Below are 24,660 nucleotides of genomic sequence, written 5' to 3' on the forward strand. Positions count from 1 at the left end.
ATGAATGGACATAACTGGGGGGATATTAATAGGGTATTAAAAGTATCAACACAGGACAGAACACGAAACAATGGATATAAATTGGATAAGTTTAGATTTAGGAAAGACTTGGGTAAATACTGGTTCAGTAACAGGGTTGTTGATTTGTGGAACCAATTGCCGCGTAACATTGTGGAGGTGGGGTCCCTCGATTGTTTCAAGCACGGGTTGGACAAGTATATGAGTGGGATTGGGTGGTTATAGAATAGGAGCTGCCTCGTATGGGCCAATAGGCCTTCTGCAGTTACCTTTGTTCTTATGTTCTTATGTTCTTATGTTTGGTATAGCCATGCCCTAATCCAGCTTAATATAGCACCCCCAATACCATGAGACTCTATCTTTTTAATCAGTCTTTCATGTGGCACTGTATCAAAAGCTTTGCTAAAGTCAAGGTATACAACATCGCAATCCTTACCACTATCAACTGCCTCAACAATGCTAGAATAAAAAGATAACAAATTTGTTAAACATGAACGGCCATTTATAAAACCATGTTGCGACTCAATTATTAAATTATGTTTTTCAAGATGAAGACGAATTTTATTTGCTATTATAGATTCGAGTAACTTTCCCACAATAGACGTTAGGCTAATTGGTCGATAGTTAGACGCAAGTGATCTATCTCCTTTCTTAAAAACTGGTATCACATTAGCAACTTTCCAAAACTCTGGCACTCTGCCTGACTCTATTGATTTAAATTGGCCCATATGAGGCAGCTTCTATTGGCCAATACGAGGCAGCTGCTATTGGCCCATACGAGCTATTTTGGTGAGGGATGTGATGTCGTAATTGTAGCGTCGTCTGCTGTCTGCTGTGTGATTTCTCATGCAGTGTAAGATGGCCACTGTACTGTTTGGACACAATACCGGCTTACTTGCAAAGTTCAAGTAGATAAAACATGTAGATAAGTATATATAACATGTGTAAATAGTGTAATAAAAACAATGACAGTATGGTGGGAGGAGCTATGTTGGCGAGTAAGATGTTGGAGTGAGGGAGGGCTTGTCTGGGTGTGACTGCTCACACTCGCGATGTTCTGAATGTGTTGATGGTAAATGTATATAGTGTGTGACAGTGTATAGTGTGTACATATGTTGTAAATATACATAAATGAACATGAAACATTGGTGTGAATAACTGTATGATGGGAGGGGCAATGTTGGAGGAGTGAGGGAGGGCTGGCTGGGTGTGGCTGCTCACACTCGCGGTGTTCTGAATGTGTTGATGGTGAATGTGTATATTGTGTGACAGTTTATAGTCTGTAAATAGATTGTATATATATACATAAATTAGCAAGATACATGGTAAATATGTGCAAGATATGTGTACACAAGTGTCATGCACGTAACAGTGTCCTTGGACAGTACGGATGTTTTACTACCATAATGTAGTGTACGTGTTCATTATACATAGGATTAGCACGTAAAAACAAATAAAATGTATTTGGAACTGTGCGCAAAAAATAAACAAAAATATATTCGCGGCAACTCAATTCAGTCAGTCAGGTGAAGTCACAGTGAGAGGTTGTGTTAACCGGAGCTCCTGAGTGTTGTTATATTATCATAGCAATATGGAAGTTGTAGTGAAGGACCTGGTGACTCTAGTGGGAGCCCTGAGGACAGAGTTGGACTCTCTGCGGGAGGAGGTGCGTCAGCTGAAAGAACAACGAGAAGTAACGAAGGAGGAGACCAGTAGTAAAGGGACCTCGTCTTGGAGAGTTGTGAAAGACAGGGGCCTTAAGAAGACTTTGATAAAGCCGCCTTCAAAAGCCATAGCAACTTCTAATTCACTTGACGTTTTGGAGGACGAGTGCTGTGGTGAGACTGCGGATCGCGCAAAAGGGAAAGCAACGAAGAGCAAGGAAGCGCAGGCCCCTCAGAGAGTAAAGGAAGTACCTAAGCAAACCTTAGTTGTGGGAGATTCCCAGATAAGGTATTTGGATAGAGCGTTTTGTGCTAGAGATAGGGGGAACAGGTTAAGGGTTTGCTATCCCGGAGCTGGCATTGGTGATATTATAAACAACATGAATGATATTATGGCTGGAAATGGGAACAATCCCATTATTTGCATTAGCATGGGAGGAAATGATGTTAGTCGAGTTAGGAGTGAGGAACTGATTCAGAGGTATAAAACAGCCATAGAATTAGTTAGGAGCAAGGGAGGAATCCCGATCATATGTGACATTCTTCCAAGAAAGGCAGTGGGAAATGAATGGATATCGAGGGCACTTGGTGTCAATTGCCGGCTGGAAAGATATTGCAAATCAAATGCAATATCTTTCATAGACAACTGGGAACACTTCTATGGAAAAAATGAAATGTATGCTCGTGATGGGGTGCATCTATCGAGAGCTGGGGTTGTTGCTGTTGCGAACTCGTTGGAAGAAGTGGTTAGAGGTGTTTGTTTGGGTTTAAACTGTTAGTAGATAGAGGTATGGGAATTGATTTGGAGGAAGGAGGTAATAAAAGTATGTGTTTGTGGGAGAAAGGAATTGGCAAAACGATCAGGGAAAGAGAACGGCCGCAAAATAACAATTCACTTAGGGTATATTACACTAACAGTAGAAGTCTAAGAAATAAAATTAATGAATTAAATGCTCTTGTCTGCACAGAAAAAATAGATATTATTGCACTTACCGAAACGTGGATGAATGTAGAAAATAGAGAACTATTTGCTGAATATCAGATAAATGGATTTAAACTATTTCACACAGATAGATATATTAGACGAGGAGGTGGAGTAGCCATATATGTTAGGGACAATTTGAAATGTAGTCTCAAAGAGGGAATCAAAACTGAGCCACACAGAGAAACTATTTGGATAGAATTAAACGAAAAAGCAAATAATATTATAATAGGAGTAATATATAGGCCACCAAATTTAGACAGAATGGAAGCAAAGCACCTATGGGATGAAATATCTAGAGCATCTAGATCTAACAGTATTTATGTCATGGGTGACTTTAATTTTAGCGGAATAAACTGGTTGAACAAAACAGGGAATAGTGAAGCAGAAGATTTTCTAGAATTAATTGACGATTGCTTTCTTACACAACACATTAAGGAACCAACACGGGACAATAATATTTTAGATTTAGTGTTAACTAACAGGGAAACGCAAATTAATGACATCGAAATAGGGAGTGAGCTAGGGAGCAGTGATCACAAAGAAATCAGATTTAGCATAGAATGGAATAGACCAGTAGGAGAAAATTCTGTTAAAGTGCCAGATTTTCGAAAAGCTGATTTTAATAGCCTAAGAAATTTTTTGGGTCAAATTGATTGGAAAGACTTGGGTATGGTCTTGGAGCGAGACATGAACCCAGCGATAGGTGACTTAAATGGGGATTTCGATGTGGATTAAATATATAACTTATTTAAGAATATTCTAAACAAAGCACAGGAACGTAGTATACCATACAAACTGAATAGATCGAATACTAATGACCCAAAGTGGATAACAAAGAATTTGAAGAACCTTATAGGTAAAAAGAGAGCTTGGTACAAAAGGATTAAAAATGGGGAGGTCACTTTAGAACAGGAATTCGTACAACTGGTTAGAAATGTTAAAAAAGAGATAAGGAAAGCAAAAAGAAACTATGAAGTTCGCATAGCAGGGCAAGCAAAGACAAATCCTAAAGGGTTTTTTCAGTTATATCGTACTAAGACTAGGGAAAGGATAGGTCCATTAAAAACTGAGACAGGTCAAATAACAGATAGTGATGAAGAGATGAGTAGTATTTTTAATAAATATTTTGTAACTGTATTTACTAAAGAGGAACTTAACAATATGCCTTCAGCCGAACAAGTCTATGTGGGTGGGGACGATGACAGGTTGACGAGTTTAGCAGTTACCAGGGAGGATGTTCTTAAACAAATAGTAAAACTCAAACCAAACAAATCCCCAGGGCCGGATGAAGTGTTTGCCAGGGTGCTTAAAGAATGCAAAGAGGAGCTATGTGACCCACTGTCAACCATATATAATAAATCAATAGAGTCAGGCAGAGTGCCAGAGTTTTGGAAAGTTGCTAATGTGATACCAGTTTTTAAGAAAGGAGATAGATCACTTGCGTCTAACTATCGACCAATTAGCCTAACGTCTATTGTGGGAAAGTTGCTCGAATCTATAATAGCAAATAAAATTCGTCTTCATTTTGAAAAACATAAATTAATAATTGAGTCGCAACATGGTTTTATAAATGGCCGTTCATGTTTAACAAATTTGTTATCTTTTTATTCTAGCATTGTTGAGGCAGTTGATAGTGGTAAGGATTGCGATGTTGTATACCTTGACTTTAGCAAAGCTTTTGATACAGTGCCACATGAAAGACTGATTAAAAAGATAGAGTCTCATGGTATTGGGGGTGCTATATTAAGCTGGATTAGGGCATGGCTATACCAAAGGAAACAGAGAATTATTATAAATCAATATTATTGATTTATATAACATATTATTATAACATATTATCATATTGCTATGATAATATGTTATATTATCATAGCAATATGGAAGTTGTAGTGAAGGACCTGGTGACTCTAGTGGGAGCCCTGAGGACAGAGTTGGACTCTCTGCGGGAGGAGGTGCGTCAGCTTAAAAAACAACGAGAAGTAACGAAGGAGGAGACCAGCAGTAAAGGGACCTCGTCTTGGAGAGTTGTGAAAGACAGGGGCCTTAAGAAGACCTTGATAAAGCCGCCTTCAAACGTCATAGCAACTTCAAATTCATTTGACGTTTTGGAGGACGAGTGCTGTGGAGAGACTGTGGATCGCGCAAAAGGGAAAGCAACGAAGAGAAAGGAAGCGCAGGCCCCTCAGAAAGTAAAGGAAGTACCTAAGCAAACATTAGTTGTGGGAGATTCCCAGATAAGGTATTTGGATAGAACGTTTTGTGCTAGAGATAGGGGGAACAGGTTAAGGGTTTGCTATCCCGGAGCTGGCATTGGTGATATTATAAACAACATGAATGATATTATGGCTGGTAATGGGAACAATCCCATTATTTGCATTAGCGTGGGAGGAAATGATGTTGGTCGAGTCAGGAGTGAGGAACTGATTCAGAGGTATAAAACAGCCATAGAGTTAGTTAGGAGCAAGGGAGGAATCCCGATCATATGTGGCATTCTTCCAAGAAAGGAAGTGGGAAATGAATGGATATCGAGGGCACTTGGTGTCAATTGCCGGCTGGAAAGATATTGCAAATCAAATGCAATATCTTTCATAGACAACTGGGAACACTTCTATGGAAGAAATGAAATGTATGGTCGTGATGGGGTGCATCTATCGAGAGCTGGGGTTGTTGCTGTTGCGAACTCGCTAGAAGAAGTGGTTAGAGGTGTTTGTTTGGGTTTAAACTGTTAGTAGATAGAGGTATGGGAATTGATTTGGAGGAAGGAGGTAATAAAAGTATGTGTTTGTGGGAGAAAGGAATTGGCAAAACGATCAGGGAAAGAGAAGGTCCGCAAAATAACAATTCACTTAGGGTATATTACACTAACAGTAGAAGTCTAAGAAATAAAATTAACGAATTAAATGCTCTTGTCTGCACAGAAAAAATAGATATTATTGCACTTACCGAAACGTGGATGAATGTAGAAAATAGAGAACTATTAGCTGAATATCAAATATATGGATTTAAACTATTTCACACAGATAGATATATTAGACGAGGAGGTGGAGTAGCCATATATGTTAGGGATAATTTGAAATGTAGTCTCAAAGAAGGAATCAAAACAGAGCCACACACAGAAACTATTTGGATTGAATTAAACGAAAAAGCTAATAATATTATAATAGGAGTAATATATAGGCCACCAAATTTAGACAGAATGGAAGCAAAGCATCTATGGTATGAAATATCTAGAGCATCTAGATCTAACAGTATTTATGTCATGGGTGACTTTAATTTTAGCGGAATAAACTGGTTGAACAAAACAGGGAATAGTGAAGCAGAAGATTTTCTAGAATTAATTGACGATTGCTTTCTTACGCAACACATTAAGGAACCAACACGGGAAAATAATATTTTAGATTTAGTGTTAACTAACAGGGAAACGCAAATTAATGACATCGAAATAGGGAGTGAGCTAGGGAGCAGTGATCACAAAGAAATCAGATTTAGCATAGAATGGAATAGACCAGTAGGAGAAAATTCTGTTAAAGTGCCAGATTTTCGAAAAGCTGATTTTAATAGCCTAAGAAATTTTTTGGGTCAAATTGATTGGAAAGGCTTGGGTATGGGGTGTGGGCCGGTCTTGGAGCGAGACATGAACCCAGCGATAGGTGACTTAAATGGGGATTTCGATGTGGATTCAATATATAACTTATTTAAGAATATTCTAAACAAAGCACAGGAACGTAGTATACCATACAAATTGAATAGATCGTATACTAATGACCCAAAGTGGATAACAAAGAATTTGAAGAACCTTATAGGTAAAAAGAGAGCTTGGTACAAAAGGATTAAAAATGGGGAGGTCACTTTAGAACAGGAATTCGTACAACTGGTTAGAAATGTTAAAAAAGAGATAAGGAAAGCAAAAAGAAACTATGAAGTTCGCATAGCAGGGCAAGCAAAGACAAATCCTAAAGGGTTTTTTCAGTTATATCGTACTAAGACTAGGGAAAGGATAGGTCCATTAAAAACTGAGACAGGTCAAATAACAGATAGTGATGAAGAGATGAGTAGTATTTTTAATAAATATTTTGTATCTGTATTTACTAAAGAGGAACTTAACAATATGCCTTCAGCCGAACAAGTCTATGTGGGTGGGGACGAGGACAGGTTGACGAGTTTAGCAGTTACCAGGGAGGATGTTCTTAAACAAATAGTAAAACTCAAACCAAACAAATCCCCAGGGCCGGATGAAGTGTTTGCTAGGGTGCTTAAAGAATGCAAAGAGGAGCTTTGTGACCCACTGTCAACCATATTTAATAAATCAATAGAGTCAGGCAGAGTGCCAGAGTTTTGGAAAGTTGCTAATGTGATACCAGTTTTTAAGAAAGGAGATAGATCACTTGCGTCTAACTATCGACCAATTAGCCTAACGTCTATTGTGGGAAAGTTACTCGAATCTATAATAGCAAATAAAATTCGTCTTCATCTTGAAAAACATAAATTAATAATTGAGTCGCAACATGGTTTTATAAATGGCCGTTCATGTTTAACAAATTTGTTATCTTTTTATTCTAGCATTGTTGAGGCAGTTGATAGTGGTAAGGATTGCGATGTTGTATACCTTGACTTTAGCAAAGCTTTTGATACAGTGCCACATGAAAGACTGATTAAAAAAATAGAGTCTCATGGTATTGGGGGTGCTATATTAAGCTGGATTAGGGCATGGCTATACCAAAGGAAACAGAGAGTTAGTATAAATGGAATCAAGTCAGAGTGGGAAAATGTTGTAAGTGGAGTGCCTCAAGGCTCTGTCCTGGGACCTCTGTTGTTTATAATATATATAAATGATTTAGATTCAGGTTTGAGTAGCAACATTTGCAAATTTGCCGATGATACGAAAATCGGTAGGGAAATTAATTCGGAGGAGGACTCACTATCACTTCAAGTTGATCTAGATAGGGTTTTGAAATGGTCAAAGGATTGGCAGATGCAGTTTAATGCTGATAAATGTAAAGTTCTGAGGTTAGGTAATGATGATAGAGTTACAAGATACGAGCTAGATGGTGTTGTGATTGCGAAGTCGGATTGCGAAAGGGATCTGGGAGTTATGATTAGTAAGAATTTAAAACAAAAGGATCAATGCATAAATGTTCGTAATAAGGCAAATCGGACACTTGGATTTATTAATCGCAGCGTTAGTAACAAGACACCTGGTGTGGTTCTCAAGCTATATCTTGCTCTAGTTAGGCCCCATTTAGATTATGCAGTTCAGTTTTGGTCGCCATATTATAGAATGGATATAAATTCACTTGAACGTGTCCAGCGTAGGATGACTAAGTTAATTCCCCAAATTAGAAATCTTTCATATGAAGAAAGATTAACAAAGCTTAAGTTGCATTCACTGGAAAGGCGAAGAGTTAGGGGTGACATGATAGAGGTTTACAAGTGGATGAATGGACATAACCGGGGGGATATTAATAGGGTATTAAAAGTATCAACACAGGACAGAACACGAAACAATGGATATAAATTGGATAAGTTTAGATTTAGGAAAGACTTGGGTAAATACTGGTTCAGTAACAGGGTTGTTGATTTGTGGAACCAATTGCCGCGTAACATTGTGGAGGTGGGGTCCCTCGATTGTTTCAAGCACGGGTTGGACAAGTATATGAGTGGGATTGGGTGGTTATAGAATAGGAGCTGCCTCGTATGGGCCAATAGGCCTTCTGCAGTTACCTTTGTTCTTATGTTCTTATGTTCTTCTTAAATGAAATCAAGTCAGAGTGGGAAAATGTTGTAAGTGGAGTGCCTCAAGGCTCTGTCCTGGGACCTCTGTTGTTTATAATATATATAAATGATTTAGATTCAGGTTTGAGTAGCAACATTTGCAAATTTGCCGATGATACGAAAATCGGTAGGGAAATTAATTCAGAGGAGGACTCACTATCACTTCAAGTTGATCTAGATAGGGTTTTGAAATGGTCAAAGGATTGGCAGATGCAGTTTAATGCTGATAAATGTAAAGTTCTGAGGTTAGGTAATGATGATAGAGTTACAAGATACGAGCTAGATGGTGTTCAGATTGCGAAGTCGGATTGCGAAAGGGATCTGGGAGTTATGATTAGTAAGAATTTAAAACAAAAGGATCAATGCATAAATGTTCGTAATAAGGCAAATCAGACACTTGGATTTATTAATCGCAGCGTTAGTAACAAGACACCTGGTGTGGTTCTCAAGCTATATCTTGCTCTAGTTAGGCCCCATTTTGATTATGCAGTTCAGTTTTGGTCGCCATATTATAGAATGGATATAAATTCACTTGAACGTGTCCAGCGTAGGATGACTAAGTTAATTCCCCAAATTAGAAATCTTTCATATGAAGAAAGATTAACAAAGCTTAAGTTGCATTCACTGGAAAGGCGAAGAGTTAGGGGAGACATGATAGAAGTTTACAAGTGGGTGAATGGACATAACAAAGGGGATATTAATAGGGTATTAAAAGTATCAACACAAGACAGAACACGAAACAATGGGTATAAATTGGATAAGTTTAGATTTAGGAAAGACTTGGGTAACAGGGTTGTTGATTTGTTCAGTAACAAATTCAAGTTGGTTGTTCAGTAACAGGGTTGTTGATTTGTGGAACCAATTGACACGTAACATTGTGGAGGTGGGGTCCCTCGATTGTTTCAAGCGCGGGTTGGACAAGTATATGAGTGGGATTGGGTGGTTATAAATAGGAGCTGCCTCGTATGGGCCAACAGGCCTTCTGCAGTTGCCTTTGTTCTCATGTTCTTAACTCACGCGCCCTGCCGGCCCCGAGAGCATACTGCTCTGGCGCACAGGGAATAATGATGTCACGCCCCACCTTTCGGACCCCATAGCAGCCAAAGTAAGTACAATTTCGAACTTCCGTTGCTATACCCATATACAGACAGGGGTTTTTGACACTTTCAGAAGAAAAAATAATTTTTTCCTGAGGTTTCATTTCCTGCGCACTGGGGGGATGTCATAGTTATAGGTCGCGCAGTTAAAGGGTTAATGCGAATTGTTCTATACCTGAAGATGTTTACCTTTTGGTTATTTTCATTTGTGTCATTCAATGGATTGTTTTACATTGATTTTGTGTTGTTGGAGTACTCAATGCTATACTTTCATGCAGTCAAAAAATGAAATCAACCTTCAGTTAATTTCATTTTTTCTTAAAGCCTGGGAAGGATGTTACGGATCTGTGTTTGATTCTACCATTCATCATGCTAAATATGTATGTCCATTATTTCTTTTCCCTGTTAAATAAATATTACATGGTGTTCAGTTGTGTTCTTGTATAATTATGTTTGATTTAATTGTAGCATGCTGTAGTGTGCCGGTATTGAATATTGTGTTAGGCTATTTGCATGTTCATTCTTGTGGGGGGAGTCGGTGGCGGCTCATTGGGGGGATGACCATATTTGGGAGTGCTCCAGTGGCGGGCCGTGTATTCAAGCTAGCGTCAATGTTTCACCATTGAAAATATTCCTGTTATTGATTGTGCTTAAGTACTACTCTCTGATAGCAGAGTATCAAGAGATTTCATGTAGGTTTTAGTTTGGTTTTGTGGTAGACGCCATGCCGTGCATGCGGATGGAACGTCAGTCGCGTGGGTAAAGCTCGCGGGTGGAGACATGTGATAAGCTAAGTTTGTGGTAGTTTTATTGTTTAGTTTACAAAGCTGATTTCCTGGTTAGACTATTATGTGCTTACCCATCTATTCATTTATGTTGCAAAGAAATGATCTGTATTTATATAACGATATTGTAAGAATAATTACTGGTGTATTAATATTTTTGGCTACCCTGCATTTTTCCATTTATGTTATTTGTATGTTCTTTGTTACCCTTACCTTCAGTATATTGCTTTGTTAAGTAAACTTAAGTTCTGGGTTCTCAGTGGGAACAGTGACATTGGTCACAATGACTTGTGGCTTTTGTTCATGCCACTGGTCGCTGATTAGCCACTGAGGTCCATTGAACCACATCTCTGCCTTTGTTAATTTCCGTAAAGTCAGGCCTCGGGAGAGATAGTCAGCTGAATTCTCTTTAGTGGGTACATATCTTAGTTTATACCCTCTTGACAACTCTCGTATTTCCTTAACGCGGTTACTCACGTAAGGATTCTTACTATTATTGTTTTTAACCCACTGTAGCACTGCCTCATGACCATACTACTGTTTCTTCAAAGTGGATGTGGCTTAAGGCCTTGATCAGATAATGAGCCAATCTTACACCAAGCAGTAAGGCTGTTAATTCCAGTTGTGGCAATGATCTTTTCTTTAAAGGTGCCACTCTGGCCTTTGATGTGAGCAAATTGGCTTGCTCATTTGAGACCAGGTAAGCTACTGTGCCATAAGCCTTTCCTGAGGTATCACAAAATACATGTAGCTTAATTGGTTCTTTTTCATTTACTACTGTGTTCCAAGGGAACTTGACAGACTCTAGGATACTTAAATCTTTCCCTAACCCTTGCCATTTTTCTTGTAAGGTAGGTGTTAAAAGATCATCCCAGCCTATCTTTTGTTGCCAACATTCCTGCATTATTAACTTTCCATTAATTAAGATTGGACTTAATAGTCCTAATGGGTCGAAGGGTTTGCTGACTTGTGATAGCAATTTTCTCATTGTTAAGTTAGTGGTATCTGGTTCCACCGACTTTATTGTCAACTGATCTGTTGTTGTGTTCCATTCGACACCTAGTACTTTTGTCATCTCGGGTACTTGGTAGTCGGGAAATTCAGTTGCGATCAGTTGATTTAATTTGTCATTGTTAGAGACCCAAGACTGGAGTGGCATATTGGCTCCCATTAATTCTCGATTGGCCTCATGGTATATGTTCAACAGTTTACTCTCACTGTTTGTTGTTCCTTGAAAATTATCCACATACAAGTTATTACTAATTTCTGTCTTGTTTGAGCTATTGGACTTCTTCAAGTGCGTATCTAAGGTAGCTTGAAGCAAAAATGGTGAAGAAGTGGCCCCGAACAAGATGGACGCAAACCTGTAAGTGATTAATTCACTGTTCTGATTGTTAGGATCCTTGACATGTAGGAACTTTGTGTAGTTCCGGTCTTCCTCTTGGACACCTACCCTAAGGAAAGCCTTGCTGATGTCGGCCATATATCCCTAAGTCCCAATACGGAACTTTAACAGCACGTCGTAAAGCCTTTGTGTCAGCCTAGAGCCAGTTTGAAGGCAGTCATTTAACGAAACACTACTCTGCCTTGTCTTAGCGCTGCAATTAAATACTATCTGTAGTGGGGTAGTAGCAGAATTTTTCTGTACAGGATGGTGTGGCAGGTAGTGTCCTTCCTTTGGGTTATCATTTGCAACAACTTCGATAAATTTGTCATCGAGTTGCTTCTGTATTATTTCATAATACAACTTCAAGTGCTCAGGTTGTCTTTGTAAGCGCAACACCTGTGATCTTAATTGGTTTTGTGCCATAAAATGGTTGACGGGTAGCTGAGGGTGATTCAGCTTCCATGGTAACCACGACCCAGTATTGGTTATCTCTGTAGATGACTGAGTCCAGGTATTGTTTGTAAGTCCAGTCATCATCTGGGCTAGGGTGTTCAGGGACAATGCCGAGAGTTGCCAGGCCCTATAACTTATGTACAGGGGGATCAAGCTCATCCTCGGACATGTCTCTGAGTTGCAGAGGAGACTGTTCTCCTAGTCATGCAACCATTACTGGGTTGGCATGTTAGTGGTCTACAGGTGCTGGTTGTTTTAGCCATAATACTGGGCCTGTTAGCAAATAGCCACCTGCAGATGGTAATACATTCATACCTTGTTTGTCTTCCTTTCCTTTGATAAACTTATGGTAGACATCTGATCCCATAAGGATTCCAATATTGGAAAGGTTGTCTGATGTGATTTTATCAGCCAAATGAATTCCCTTTTCTTCCAGGAATTTGGCTGTTGTCCCTAGACCATATACATACAGGTCTGTTGGGAATCTATCTACTACCAGAGCTTGTATCTTTCTGACATAACCTCCTAAACGTACTTTGGGTTGTACTACCTTGACGACTCGGGCTCCTGAGTAAGTCAGGAATCCTGCTATGTTTATTCGTGTCTCTTTAACAGGTGTAAGTTTCAGTGCATCTATCAACTCCTTTGATATAAAGGTCATTTGGGATCCTTGATCAAATAATTCACGTTCGGTGGCTTTGGACTTTACATTTTTAATGATCAATTGTGCAGTAGGTAGAGCTGATTTATGATCAGACCTTGTTGAGAACACTTATGTCAGGTAACACAGTACAAAGCTGTACTGAAGTGGTAGTTTCTTCCTCCTCCTGTGGATTGGCAGACCTTGTACTTGAGTCCCCACAAAGTGCTGTGTGGTGTTGACCCTTATGGCACCTATTGCAAGTGCGTATTTGAGTTGTACAGGTGTCGGGAATGTGCCCTTATTCACTTGGTACATTTACGTAACTCCTTGAGTCGTTTTATGTGCGTAGCACGATCGGGGGTAAAGTTTGCAATAGTGAATGGAATGTAGTTGTCCACAGAACACACATGGTTTCCAGACGTTAACAGCATCTTGAGGAGTCACCGATTTGGGTGACGCGTTAACTGTAGGTTTGGAGGGACCAACTGCATATGTGCCCACACTGCCTTGTTTCCATTTTGGGGAGGGGGAAGTTGTTTTAGATTTGTTTGGAGTACTGTTTGTACTCTGTTGTTTACTATTAGTAGTAGACGAAGGTTTAGATGTCGCTTTTCCATCTGGGTAAACTCTTTTTCGTTCTATGATGGAGTGTAACCCTTCTGTAATCTCCTTTACAGTCAGAGAAGATTTGCTATACAAGACAAACAACTTATCCAGTATGTCACTGGGTAATTTGCATTTCATATGGACTTGGATTATCCAGTCTGACTCATCTAGATTTACTTTATTTTTAAGTGCCTTGAGCAAGGACTCAAGCTCCAATCTAAAGGCTTGGAGTGAGTCTGCTGTACTAGTTGGAGAGTTAATGTCCAACAGCTTCTGGGTTAGAAGTCTGATAGTCCTTTCTGGCTTAGCATAATTATCCTTAAGGAGCTGTACGGCATTGTTATAACCATTATCATTGAAGGTCAGATTACAGACCACCTGTAACGCTTCATCCTTTAAGACACTTTTCAAATATGTAAATTTTGTCGTCCTTGGTACATTGGCATTAGAATCCACAGAATCAACAAATTTGCTCCAGAAGTTGTCCCAACTCTCATCCTCTGTACCAGAAAAAGTTGGGAGATTGAGTGATGGCAATTTGACTTCTAGTGGTGTCTGGTTTTGGGAAGCTGTGGCTGCAATATTTGTATTGTCCTTATGTGTGGTTATTATATCGTCAAAGTGTTGTAACTTTGCAAGCATTGCATCTTCGTAATCTGAGTTTTCTTGTATTACATCGTTCATTGCCTCTACAGTGATGTACGTCAGATTGAGGACATCTTGATATTTTATTATTTGTTGCAGCACATGCTGATATTTGATCTGTACAACCTTATAATAGTTTTCCAGTGCTGCATAATTAACTGGAGTTTGATTACTTAGGTCCTCACATTTTTTAATCTGTCGTGTTAAGTGACCCTTCATGCCAGTGAGGGTCGTTTTTACATTTTTGGCAGTAGACATCTTGGAAGTACTTGCTAGTCGTGTTGGACTTGCACTTGGACTATTTCTGACACTTGAATTAGTAGAGCCACTAGTTTCTGAACTAGAGCTGCTTATTTAAAATATACACTATATAATCATACACTCTATAATTTGAGTGGTAAGCCTGCATCAATGCTGGAATTCCTCAAGTTAGCCCTTCTTTATCACTCTTGGTTGGTACAGAGACACAGGTTAACACTCAAAGGTGAAATGATTATAGTTAAATTATGACTATAGTTATGGTAATATCATGTTGATAACACAACTTGGGTTGTTATGAATACTGCATAAAAATATGTACTTGCTAGGTTATAATATATGTTCAACTCTAGACAAGTGTAAAATTCTTACCCTTACACCAGGTTAGCACAATAAATTAGACTAGGTTGCTGTACAACACCAGCCTAAATTGTCCTACCCTTGTGCAAGAATTTGTTGAAAATAATGTGGCATGCAGTAATTGTTACAGTAATGGTGCAACATTAAAAGTAATTTTATATAAACTTAAAATTATAAAAACATACATTTATAAGTAACTTATGAATAATGTAGCCTCTTATCAACCTCTTGTAATGAAAAAGCACAATTGTTCTTTTGGTACAGGTCTCGGAACAATAATAGTGCTTGTTGTAAGTTCTGTTTGCTATGAGCCGAGATTGAAAAAGTTAGGCTAGAAAAATGTAAAATGTATATCAGTGTCTTCCTGCTATAATTAATGTATATGTAATATTGCACTAATGTTATATATAGATCGGGATCTTATATCTAGGTGCAAAGGACCTACTGGTTAACTGAAATAATCATCTAGGTTCGAAGGACCAAATTTATGTGGTAAAAACTCCTGGCAGCTATTCTCCTTTTAAATTGACTTTAATAAGATAAAATTTTATCTTATTTATTTTCTTAGTGAGTAAGTAATTAATTGAGTGAACTGTATGTACTTGATAAAACTGCCTGAAATTATCTCACATAATCTGGGGGGACAATTTGTAGCTTAAACTACTTTGAGATGGCTCCTTATTAAACCACAAATTGTTTACCTTATAAATATAATTATATCATACCACATATGGTGGTCTAATCTACTATTATTATGGTAATAGTTACTAATTATGAATACTACTTCTACAGTTACAAAAGGAGGGTTTAGCTGTTCCTGTTGTAGGGGCCTGCTAAGGCTGTGTAATTGTAGCATCAAAGATAGGTGTGGCCCTGTGCCTCTGAGTGCCACGTAATGGTGGCTACAAGACTTAGCATACAGCTAGGTAAATTATGTGTAAGACCCAACTGTCTGCTCAGCTTCTTGATACTCCAAATCACAATTACCTGTTTGGGATGTAAGGGATTAATAAAGGTTCCCTAAACATATAATTACAGGTATGACATGGAATATGAGTGTGATAAATTGTGTAAACGTACTTGTTGTGTGTTTTTTCCATACAGCATAACCATCTACCTATTATGAATAAACAGGCCAATTTAAACAAATACTTGGTAAGACGGATACTGTAGTTGCTGTGATTGTTGACAGGCTGTGTTGCTGGTTGCTCGCTTGTTGACACGTAATCTGGGTGTCTAACGAGTTAAATCAGCTCCTGGAGCTCTGTACAGCATATTTGTTGATGTTCAAGTGTAAGAGACGCTACCTCCCTGCGTGTTTTGGTTCTGCCTCTGGATTTAATTTTACATTAACAAGGGAGTCAAGCTATATTTTGGTGTTAGTAATTTTATTCAGTCTTATTGAACACTTATTTATTCAATTTAGACTGTTATATAAACAGTATTATAGTAATGTAAATATGGCGTCTGTTACATACTCCTAGCTGGATACGTATATAAATTTAAATAAACTTATTTTGTTCCATTTCATCATTACCTGTATATGTACATATATTATATTTTTGTAAATTATCGTGTGGTGTGGCAATATCAGTGGGGACAGGAGCGTGGTTGCTCTTCACACGTCTAATACCTGTTAGATTCAGGAAATTAGAATTGCTGGACCTGTTCAGTTATGGGAGTTCCAGATGTCACTTTTTAAATGTTTATATATATGTTAATTTACTGTAATTAAGCAGGTGGCATGGTAACTTATATATTTTGAAAGTAACTATTATATTTAATTTGCATTCTTATGTATTTTAAGAACAAGTGGTTGTTCAATTAGTTTTAAATATTAAAAAGTCTGTATTTTCCATCCCTCATCCTGGATGAGGCAGAGTGGGGAGAGAATTATGGGTAGAGACAGCGCGAGAGTCAGTAGCTTCAAGGGACCAGGAGAGATAACATCTTTGTGGAGATAAATCTGTAACATTCATGTTGTGCCATATTTTTATATATTATATTATATGAGAGACAATACTTTTTGTTTGGTTGTATAAGTTAACTTGTCCATCTGTGCTTTATATTATACTGTATTGATTATATTGAATATATATATATATTATAATTTATATATATATTTCTTCAGTCCTAAGGGAAAATTTACTTATTGCCGATTATCAATCAAGGGGTTACACTGGTGACCCGCTCTAGACAACAGCAGTTGTAGTATTCCTAGACATATTAAAGTATGGCTGTTGTAGGGTCACGAGCCGTAACGAACGATTGGTAACAGCGTCGTCGATGACGTCACGGAATCACCCATTCTCTATTCTTTAAGGGAATACTATGTTATTATGTGTGTCGGATTTCCGACAGTACTCAACATTGAAATGCGACCCGAGAATCCCCCCCCCCCCCCGAGTTATGTTGGAAATAAACCAACATTTAATTACCATTGTATGCTAGGCATAGTATATACTAATCCTACTAATTTGAAGAATTAACATAAATTAATATTTTCCTATATGCGCATCATTTACCAAATTCTTCCCAAACAGAGGGACAGTATTGAGTCAGATAATACCCTGCAAGGTATAAATACTGTCAACATACCAGAGAATTTAATAATATTCTTGTTTTTTGCTAGTATTCTTTACAAGAATTAATGCCTGATAATATAACAACTTGTGATCTAATAACAACGCATTATCAACTAAAAGATCACTATATAACAGTTTATCTGTTATTTTAAACAAACATGGAGGAAACAGAAAATTCTCTCCATATGCAGGCGATGAGTCACAATAACGTGGCTGAAGTATGTTGACCAGACCACACACTAGAAGTTCAAGGGACGACGACGTTTCGGTCCGTCCTGGACCATTCTCAAGTCGATTGTGAAGAGGAGGTAGAGACAGGCAATAAATAGGCACGAGAGAGCTGTGGAGGAAAGTAAGGTGTAGGGGATAGTAGTAATAATGAGAACTGCAGAGGGCCTATTGGCCCATACGTGGCAGCTCCTATTATAACCACCGAATGAGAAGGAGATAGTAATAGGAATAAGAAGAGGATAGCAGGGGAGCGAAAAAGACAATGAACAGAAAAAAGGGGAGAAGAGAGAAAGAAAAGGAAAGAGAAAGAAAGATAAATGGAAGGGGTAAGCTTATGTTAAGTCACGTTTGTTAGAAAGATTAGAGTATTTGAGTATATACTGTGAAACTGAAGAGTTCACAGCAACAAAGCCAGGACTCAAGTTCATATTGGGTACATTGTGTATCAGAGCCGATTCTACAAGACGGCGTCTGTGTAAAGTAGAGGCAGGAAAGATTATTTTGGCGGAAGACCAATCAATGGGATGATTAGAATCCCTCACATGGCAGAAGAGAGCATTGTTAGTGTCTGCAGACTTAACACTTCTCTTGTGTTCTTTAAGTCTGTCATTCAGTGTACGGCCAGTTTCGCCAAAGTATTGGAGAGGACAAGATGAACAGGAAATAGAGTAGACACCAGCAGTATTAGAAGCAGGAGGAGCAGTGTGAACTAGATTGCTACGAAGTGTGTTAGTTTGTCGAAAGGCGAGTTTAATGTCAAGAGGACGAAAGGTATTGGTAAAAGTTTTGAGTTCAGATATGAAGGGAAGGCATAGTACAGTGCTACTAGTGTTGGAAGCAGGTTTAGGATGAAAGAAATTTCGTTTAGCTTGAGAGTAGGCACAGTTGATGAAATGCAAAGGATAACCAAGGCAAGAGAATGATTTGTAGATAAAGGCAATTTCAGAATCAAGGAACTGAGGGTCGCTGATGCGTAGAGCGCGGAGGAAGAGAGAGACGAGGACACTTTTCTTAACAGAAGGAGGATGTTTGGAAAAGAAGTGAATGTACATGCCACTATGCATGGGTTTACGAAAGACAGAGAAAGAGAACCGAGACACAGAGCTGTGCACATGAACATCAAGAAAAGGAAGGAGGGGAATTAGATTCCCACTCAACTTTGAAATGGATAGAAGGAGCCAGATTGTTAAGAGAGGCGAGGAAAGGCTGGAAAAGATTAAGGTCATGAGGTCATAAAGCAAAAATGCCATCAACATAGCGAAGCCAGAGAGAGGGACGAGTATCAATAGAAGGAAGAAGAACAGTTTCGAAGTATTCCATGTAGAAATTAGCAAAAACAGGCGAGAGAGGGAAACCCATAGTGACACCGAAAGTTTGAGTGTAATATTTACCGTTGAAAGAGAAAGAGTTAGAGTCAACACAGAGTCTAATGAGATCGAGGAAAACGTCAGTGGGAAGCGGGAGAGGAAGGAGGCCCTCTGACGCCTTCTGTCTAAGGAAAGAGAGAACGTCATCGAGCGGAACATTAGTGAACAGAGAGTCGACATCAAGACTAAGCATCTTACAAAAGGGCTGCAGGCGCAGTCTTTCTATGAAGTCCTGAGAGTGACGAAGGTGGGCATGGGAAAAAGTGCCAAGGTAAGGTGTCAGGGTTTTAGCGAGCCAAGAGGCAAGAGGATAGCTGACAGAGCCCCGTGAAGAAATGATAGGACGAAGAGGAACACCAGGTTTATGAGTCTTAGGAAGACCATATAAATAAGGAAGAGAAGGGCAGATGACACGGAAACGTTTAATGAGATCAAAGTCAGGAGGGCAAAGACTAGAGAGCTGTCTTAGTTTGCGGTTAAAGGAAGTTTTGTGGCGATCCAAAGGGTTAGAAGTCAGAGGAGCATAAGTGCGAGAGTCAGCGAGCAAGACATCTGCTTTTCGGAGGTAGTCCTCACGGTCAAGGACAACCACCGAACTGCCTTTGTCCGAAGGAAGGATAAGAATAGAGTTGTTAGATTTCAGGGAGGCAATGGCAAGCTGGAAGCGACGAGGAAGTTGGTGATTTTTAGAAAACAAACTGTCAAGAACGGGGATAAGGGCCCCTCTAAAGGCAGACAGGTCTAAAAGAGTACTAGAGTTAGAATTGACAAACCTGTCAAAGGAACTAATGAGATCAATGCCACAGCGTGGGCCAGGGGAAGTAGCAAAAGACAGACCAAGACCAAGAAGTTCTTCCTGGTGCTTAGAAAGAGAGTAGGACGAAAGGTTGGTAACACAGTCAGAGAGAGAGTATTTGGCCCAAGGACTGTTGGAGATCAGGCGTTGAAGTTTGTTGTGTAGTGTGGAGGAGTGGTGGGAAGAGGAGACGTGAGCAGTGTCAAATGCAATTGGAAAAATGATATTACATAGATCACTGGGAAGAGAAGAGGACAGAAAGCGTTGCTGTTGACGAACAGCAAGAAAAGCCTCGTCAACTTGCAAGGAGGTGGCATGAATAAGTTCTTGAAGAAGAAGGCGGGCATGTTTAGGGAAAGGAGATCCCGAAGTGTTGAACTGGAGAAAGTGAGATAAAGAAAGAGGGAGAACTTGCTCAGCAAGACAGTCTTTAAGAAACCTGAGCTGGTTCTTTCGACGCTTGGCGGCAAGAAGGGAAGATTCAAAGGCGCGAAAAGGCCGTTTAAAGGAAGGTAAAGCATCGAAGAAATTAAACAGAGTAAGACGCGTACGTGTGGTATCCATATGCAGGCGATGAGTCACAATAACGTGGCTGAAGTATGTTGACCAGACCACACACTAGAAGTTGAAGGGACGACGACGTTTCGGTCCGTCCTGGACCATTCTCAAATTCGTCCTGGAAAATTCTCTCCATTTCTCGTTTAATAAGAACACTGTTCATATTAATTATTATTTTACGAGAATTTAAATAATATATAATTGTAACTCTATTCTCATTCATTTATTAAGTAGAGTAATTACAAGGAAAAGAATTTTCCGTTTATACTAAAATATGTTGCACAAGCGCGAGGAGAGGGGTTGAGGGAGGAGGACAGCGTGACTTACTACCAAGCCTTGGCCACGAACAACGTGACGGCCATAAGTACAGAGAGAGGTGAAGCTTTCGCCAGCTACGCGATCGGCCCTTGCTATTAATCGGCCTCGGAGTGCATAATTACTCCATCAGCGATCCAAGGATTGTGTCGGTGGACAACAATTATGTTAAGTGCTTCAGTTTCTAGTGTTTAGAGCTCTCAACATGTAAACTTTACCCTTATTCCATCGTTACACCGTGCTCCCTCCTCTAACTGCAAGTACGTTCTCAGTGAACGTAATTTGACCCTTCCAGTAATCCATAATGATATAATTTACTGTGTGTAAACAATTTTTACACCATATTGGGTTTCCAGCGTGTGTTGAGGTAGCCGTATGTGAGAGACAAATTCCCACGCCATGCTACCCAGCAAACACAAATCATCTACACAACGTTCGCCTATCTCTTGCCATAGGTGTGGGAATGATTTGCATTGAGAATGGTGCAGGAGAGCCTTTGAGAAACTTTTACTCAAAAAATCCAAACACAAAGGTTTAATTATAAATTGTTTTTCTACAATTATTTTCTTCCAAATGTAAAACAAATAGTTTTTACATGTTTAAATATAAAATTTATGGTGTTTTTTTGTAAAATTCATTAATAAATTGTGAATGATATATATTGGCTGAGTGAAACCTTTATAATCCATTTAGTTATAATTTGAACAGAAAAAAGTATTTTTCCAAATTTTCTAAAAATTGCTCTTTTTAACACAATTTGACTCCTTATACATTCCACTAAACACTATATCATGTTTAAATATATAATTTATGTATTATTCTCTAAAATAATTTATATAAATTATATAAGTTGCTGGAAAGTGGTGTTAAGGATTTTGAAAACATTTTGTTGTGTTAATATGTTCTTATTAACTATGTCTCAAGTTCACAGTTTATCAAACAAGAATATTAACATTCGTCAACTCTTAAAATCTTATATGTTATCTTGCTGGTGCAAAAAAGGGTGAATCTTTAGGAACAGCTATAGTATCTATATATCACAAATGGTGTTTTCCCTAACTCAAACAATGTAGGGTTTATTATTCTACACATATTTCTAATGACTCTTAGATGTTTACATTCTCTGAAGTATAATTGTGAAGGCTGTGTCCATCACTCTCAACACAGATTCTTAAACTCGTCTCTGCAGGTTCAACTATATAATTAGTTTCCATTTTGAATTTCCATGGACATTTGTATCCAAAATGAAACCAATGTGGTTTCCTTCAGCGCCTTCAGCCAGCACATTTGCTCATTCATTTCCACAGATTCCAACAAGGTAGGGGATTTACAGAAATTTGTATATTCATATTGTTATATATTAAAAATATGAATGCAGTTCAATATGATAAGACAAATACATGAGTTTATGATAAATTCGTTTTCTGTGATATACCATTGATATGCTCTTTTTTTCTTTAAACGGCAGACTAAACTAAAGTGCTCACATCAACAGATTTGATGTATAAATGGTCAACGCTCAACAGAGTTAGTATAAATGTATTAGTATAAATCTTACTTGTCTCATTGTTAATTCACATTCAATGTCAACTTGTGGTTTTGATGTGGCACGTTTGGCCAAGACACCCCACCCCATTATGCACCCCATACCCATCTTGTGGGCGGTTGTGGAAAGGGTTACAGAGGCACATAATGGGCTCAGGGACTGAACCCCACAATTCATTTAGCTAAGCAAGTTACAATCTTGATGAGCTAGTTACAAAATTCAATATAAGTCATCACATCAACAATGGGTTCGAGATCGACCTCAAGTACAGGTTCTAAATTAAGCAACTGACATATGTGGAGAGCTAGTATCAAAATTTATATGTTTGTCCTGCACACCGTCCCCCATCCAGTGGGCAGCGGTGGATAGGTTACAATCACTTAGTTGTTATCTACAGTTAGCAAACTGGGGATATTTGGCTAAAATTTCTGGTAGCAGATCATTTTGAATGAAATATTGACACATCGCTGGAACATTGGTTATAGAATTGTCTCTAAATTCATGTATCTTTTCGCACTCCATCACATAGTGACGGAGGGTGTGCGAATAATTTTGTTGACACAGTTTACATTTGGTCAGGTCTACATCAGCAGATAATGAGAATTCCCAGAGATACTTGTAACCGAGTCTAAGCCGAGCAGTAGTAACATCTAGAAGTCTGCTGATTTTATTGGATGATCCATAGATGTGTGGCTCCTCTTGTATGATATGTATGATAGATGGAATTACTAGTTCCAGTTTCTAGGCAGGCGATGAGTACTCACAATAACCTTAATTAAGCGTCAAAACAAAAATGTGTATACTCTTTTTACTCTCCTGACCTTAGTTCTCGAGCTATGTATTTCATTTTGGTACCAACGTGTTCGCAATAACATTCTCTAGAAGAAAATCAGCAAAAACGGTCACCAAAAGTTATATGAATACCAGCACCCAATAAATACCTACGTAGATGACTCGCCGTGAGTGCCCAAGAGCAACAAAATGTTTTTACTCTTGGGATTGTTATCACTTCCACACTTGTCCTACAGCGTTAATTTTGGTATCAATGTACTCGCAATGAAATTCCCAACACGGTGATATGAATATAAACGTAGAATAATGGTCGCTGCCCACCCGCAAGAGTGTGGGAAGTGGCGGAACTGTTACCCAGTATTGGTGACAAGACGACACATGGGCGATACAGTGCTTTGAAAGTTTATAATTATATCACTGTCCTGACATTATTATTGTATGTACGTCATTCATTTTTGTGCCAATGTTTTCGCAATAGAATGTTCTATGAGCCCGTAGGTAAAAAAGAGCAACAAAGCGTAAGATAGAATAGCACCATATATAAAACAACGCTGGTACATATCAGTGAGCGTCAAACACACACGAAATGTGTGTGTTTGATGGTGGTCAAACGATGTTTGATGTGTTTGATCAGGTGATGTCCTGATCCGCATAATTAAAGTATGAATTATGTTGAGAAAAAATAAGAAAAAAGGGAAAAAACAGGGGTGGGAGAAACATGACAGAAAAAGAGTAAAAATACAATTTGGTCAACAAAACAGCATTGTTTAAAATAAAAGATATGGATTGACATTTTGGGGGTTAGGTTGGTAGGTTACATTGAGTTAATTAGGTAGTACTTAGTGTTTATCTGTTATAGATAGGAGCTGCCTGGTATGGGCCAATAGGCCTTCTGCAGTTACCTTTGTTTTTATGTTTTTGCCCTGTAACCTAAATGGTTAGAGAGGCACATATATGGGCTTAGGGACTGAACCCCACACTACATTTAGCTAAGCTGGTTACAATCTTGATGATATAGTTACAAAATTCTGTATAAGTCGTCACATTATCAATGGGTTCGAGATCAACCACAATTTCCTGAATAGATATAACAAAGGGGATATTAATAGGGTATTAAAATTGTCAACACAAGATAGAACACGAAACAATGGGTATAAATTGGATAAGTTTAGATTTAGGAAAGACTTGGGTAAATACAGGGTCAGTAACAGGGTTGTTGATTTGTGGAATTTTTCTTAACTTATAAATTTATCTTTATTTATCTTAAACTGGTTGGGAGAGGTACAGTTTTTAACATAATTGGGAAGGTCATTCCACATTCGAGGTCTCTTGATTTGTAAAGCATTTCTAGTTTGACTAAGTCGTACTCTTGGAATATCAAATAGGTATTTGTTTCTGGTGTGGTGCTCATGGGATCTGTTACAACCTTCTAGGAAGCTTTTAAGGTCAGGATTGACATTACAGTGCAGCGTTTTATATATATAAAATACACATGAGAGTATGTGCAGGGACTTAATATCTAACATATTCAGAGATTTGAGTAAGGGGTCCATATATACTGCCCGGTTGCCTGAAATGCTATATAGGCCTACTATAGTGGCTTTAGGTATTGTATGCACTAGCTCTATCTATAAATCCAACATTATGTTTGTAAATCAACTATGTATGTATGAAAAAAAATGACTAATACGTTCGGCGAATGACTTTGACTTCAACTTCACTTTGACTTCGTTCATGTCATCGTATTTTCCGTAATATATAAAGGTTATGACAATGCAATTATATTATTGTGTGCAA

At 38.5% G+C, this 24,660-nt stretch overlaps 1 protein-coding gene across 1 annotated transcript in view; it reads right to left on the reverse strand.

Moving 5' to 3' along the window:
• LOC138370447 (uncharacterized) overlaps positions 1-24,660 on the reverse strand; it is a 109,114-nt gene that overhangs the window by 42,001 nt on the left and 42,453 nt on the right. The gene's annotated exons all lie outside the window — the stretch shown is intronic.

Source organism: Procambarus clarkii, chromosome 32 (genome assembly GCF_040958095.1).
Source record: "Procambarus clarkii isolate CNS0578487 chromosome 32, FALCON_Pclarkii_2.0, whole genome shotgun sequence".
NCBI lineage: Eukaryota > Metazoa > Arthropoda > Malacostraca > Decapoda > Cambaridae > Procambarus > Procambarus clarkii.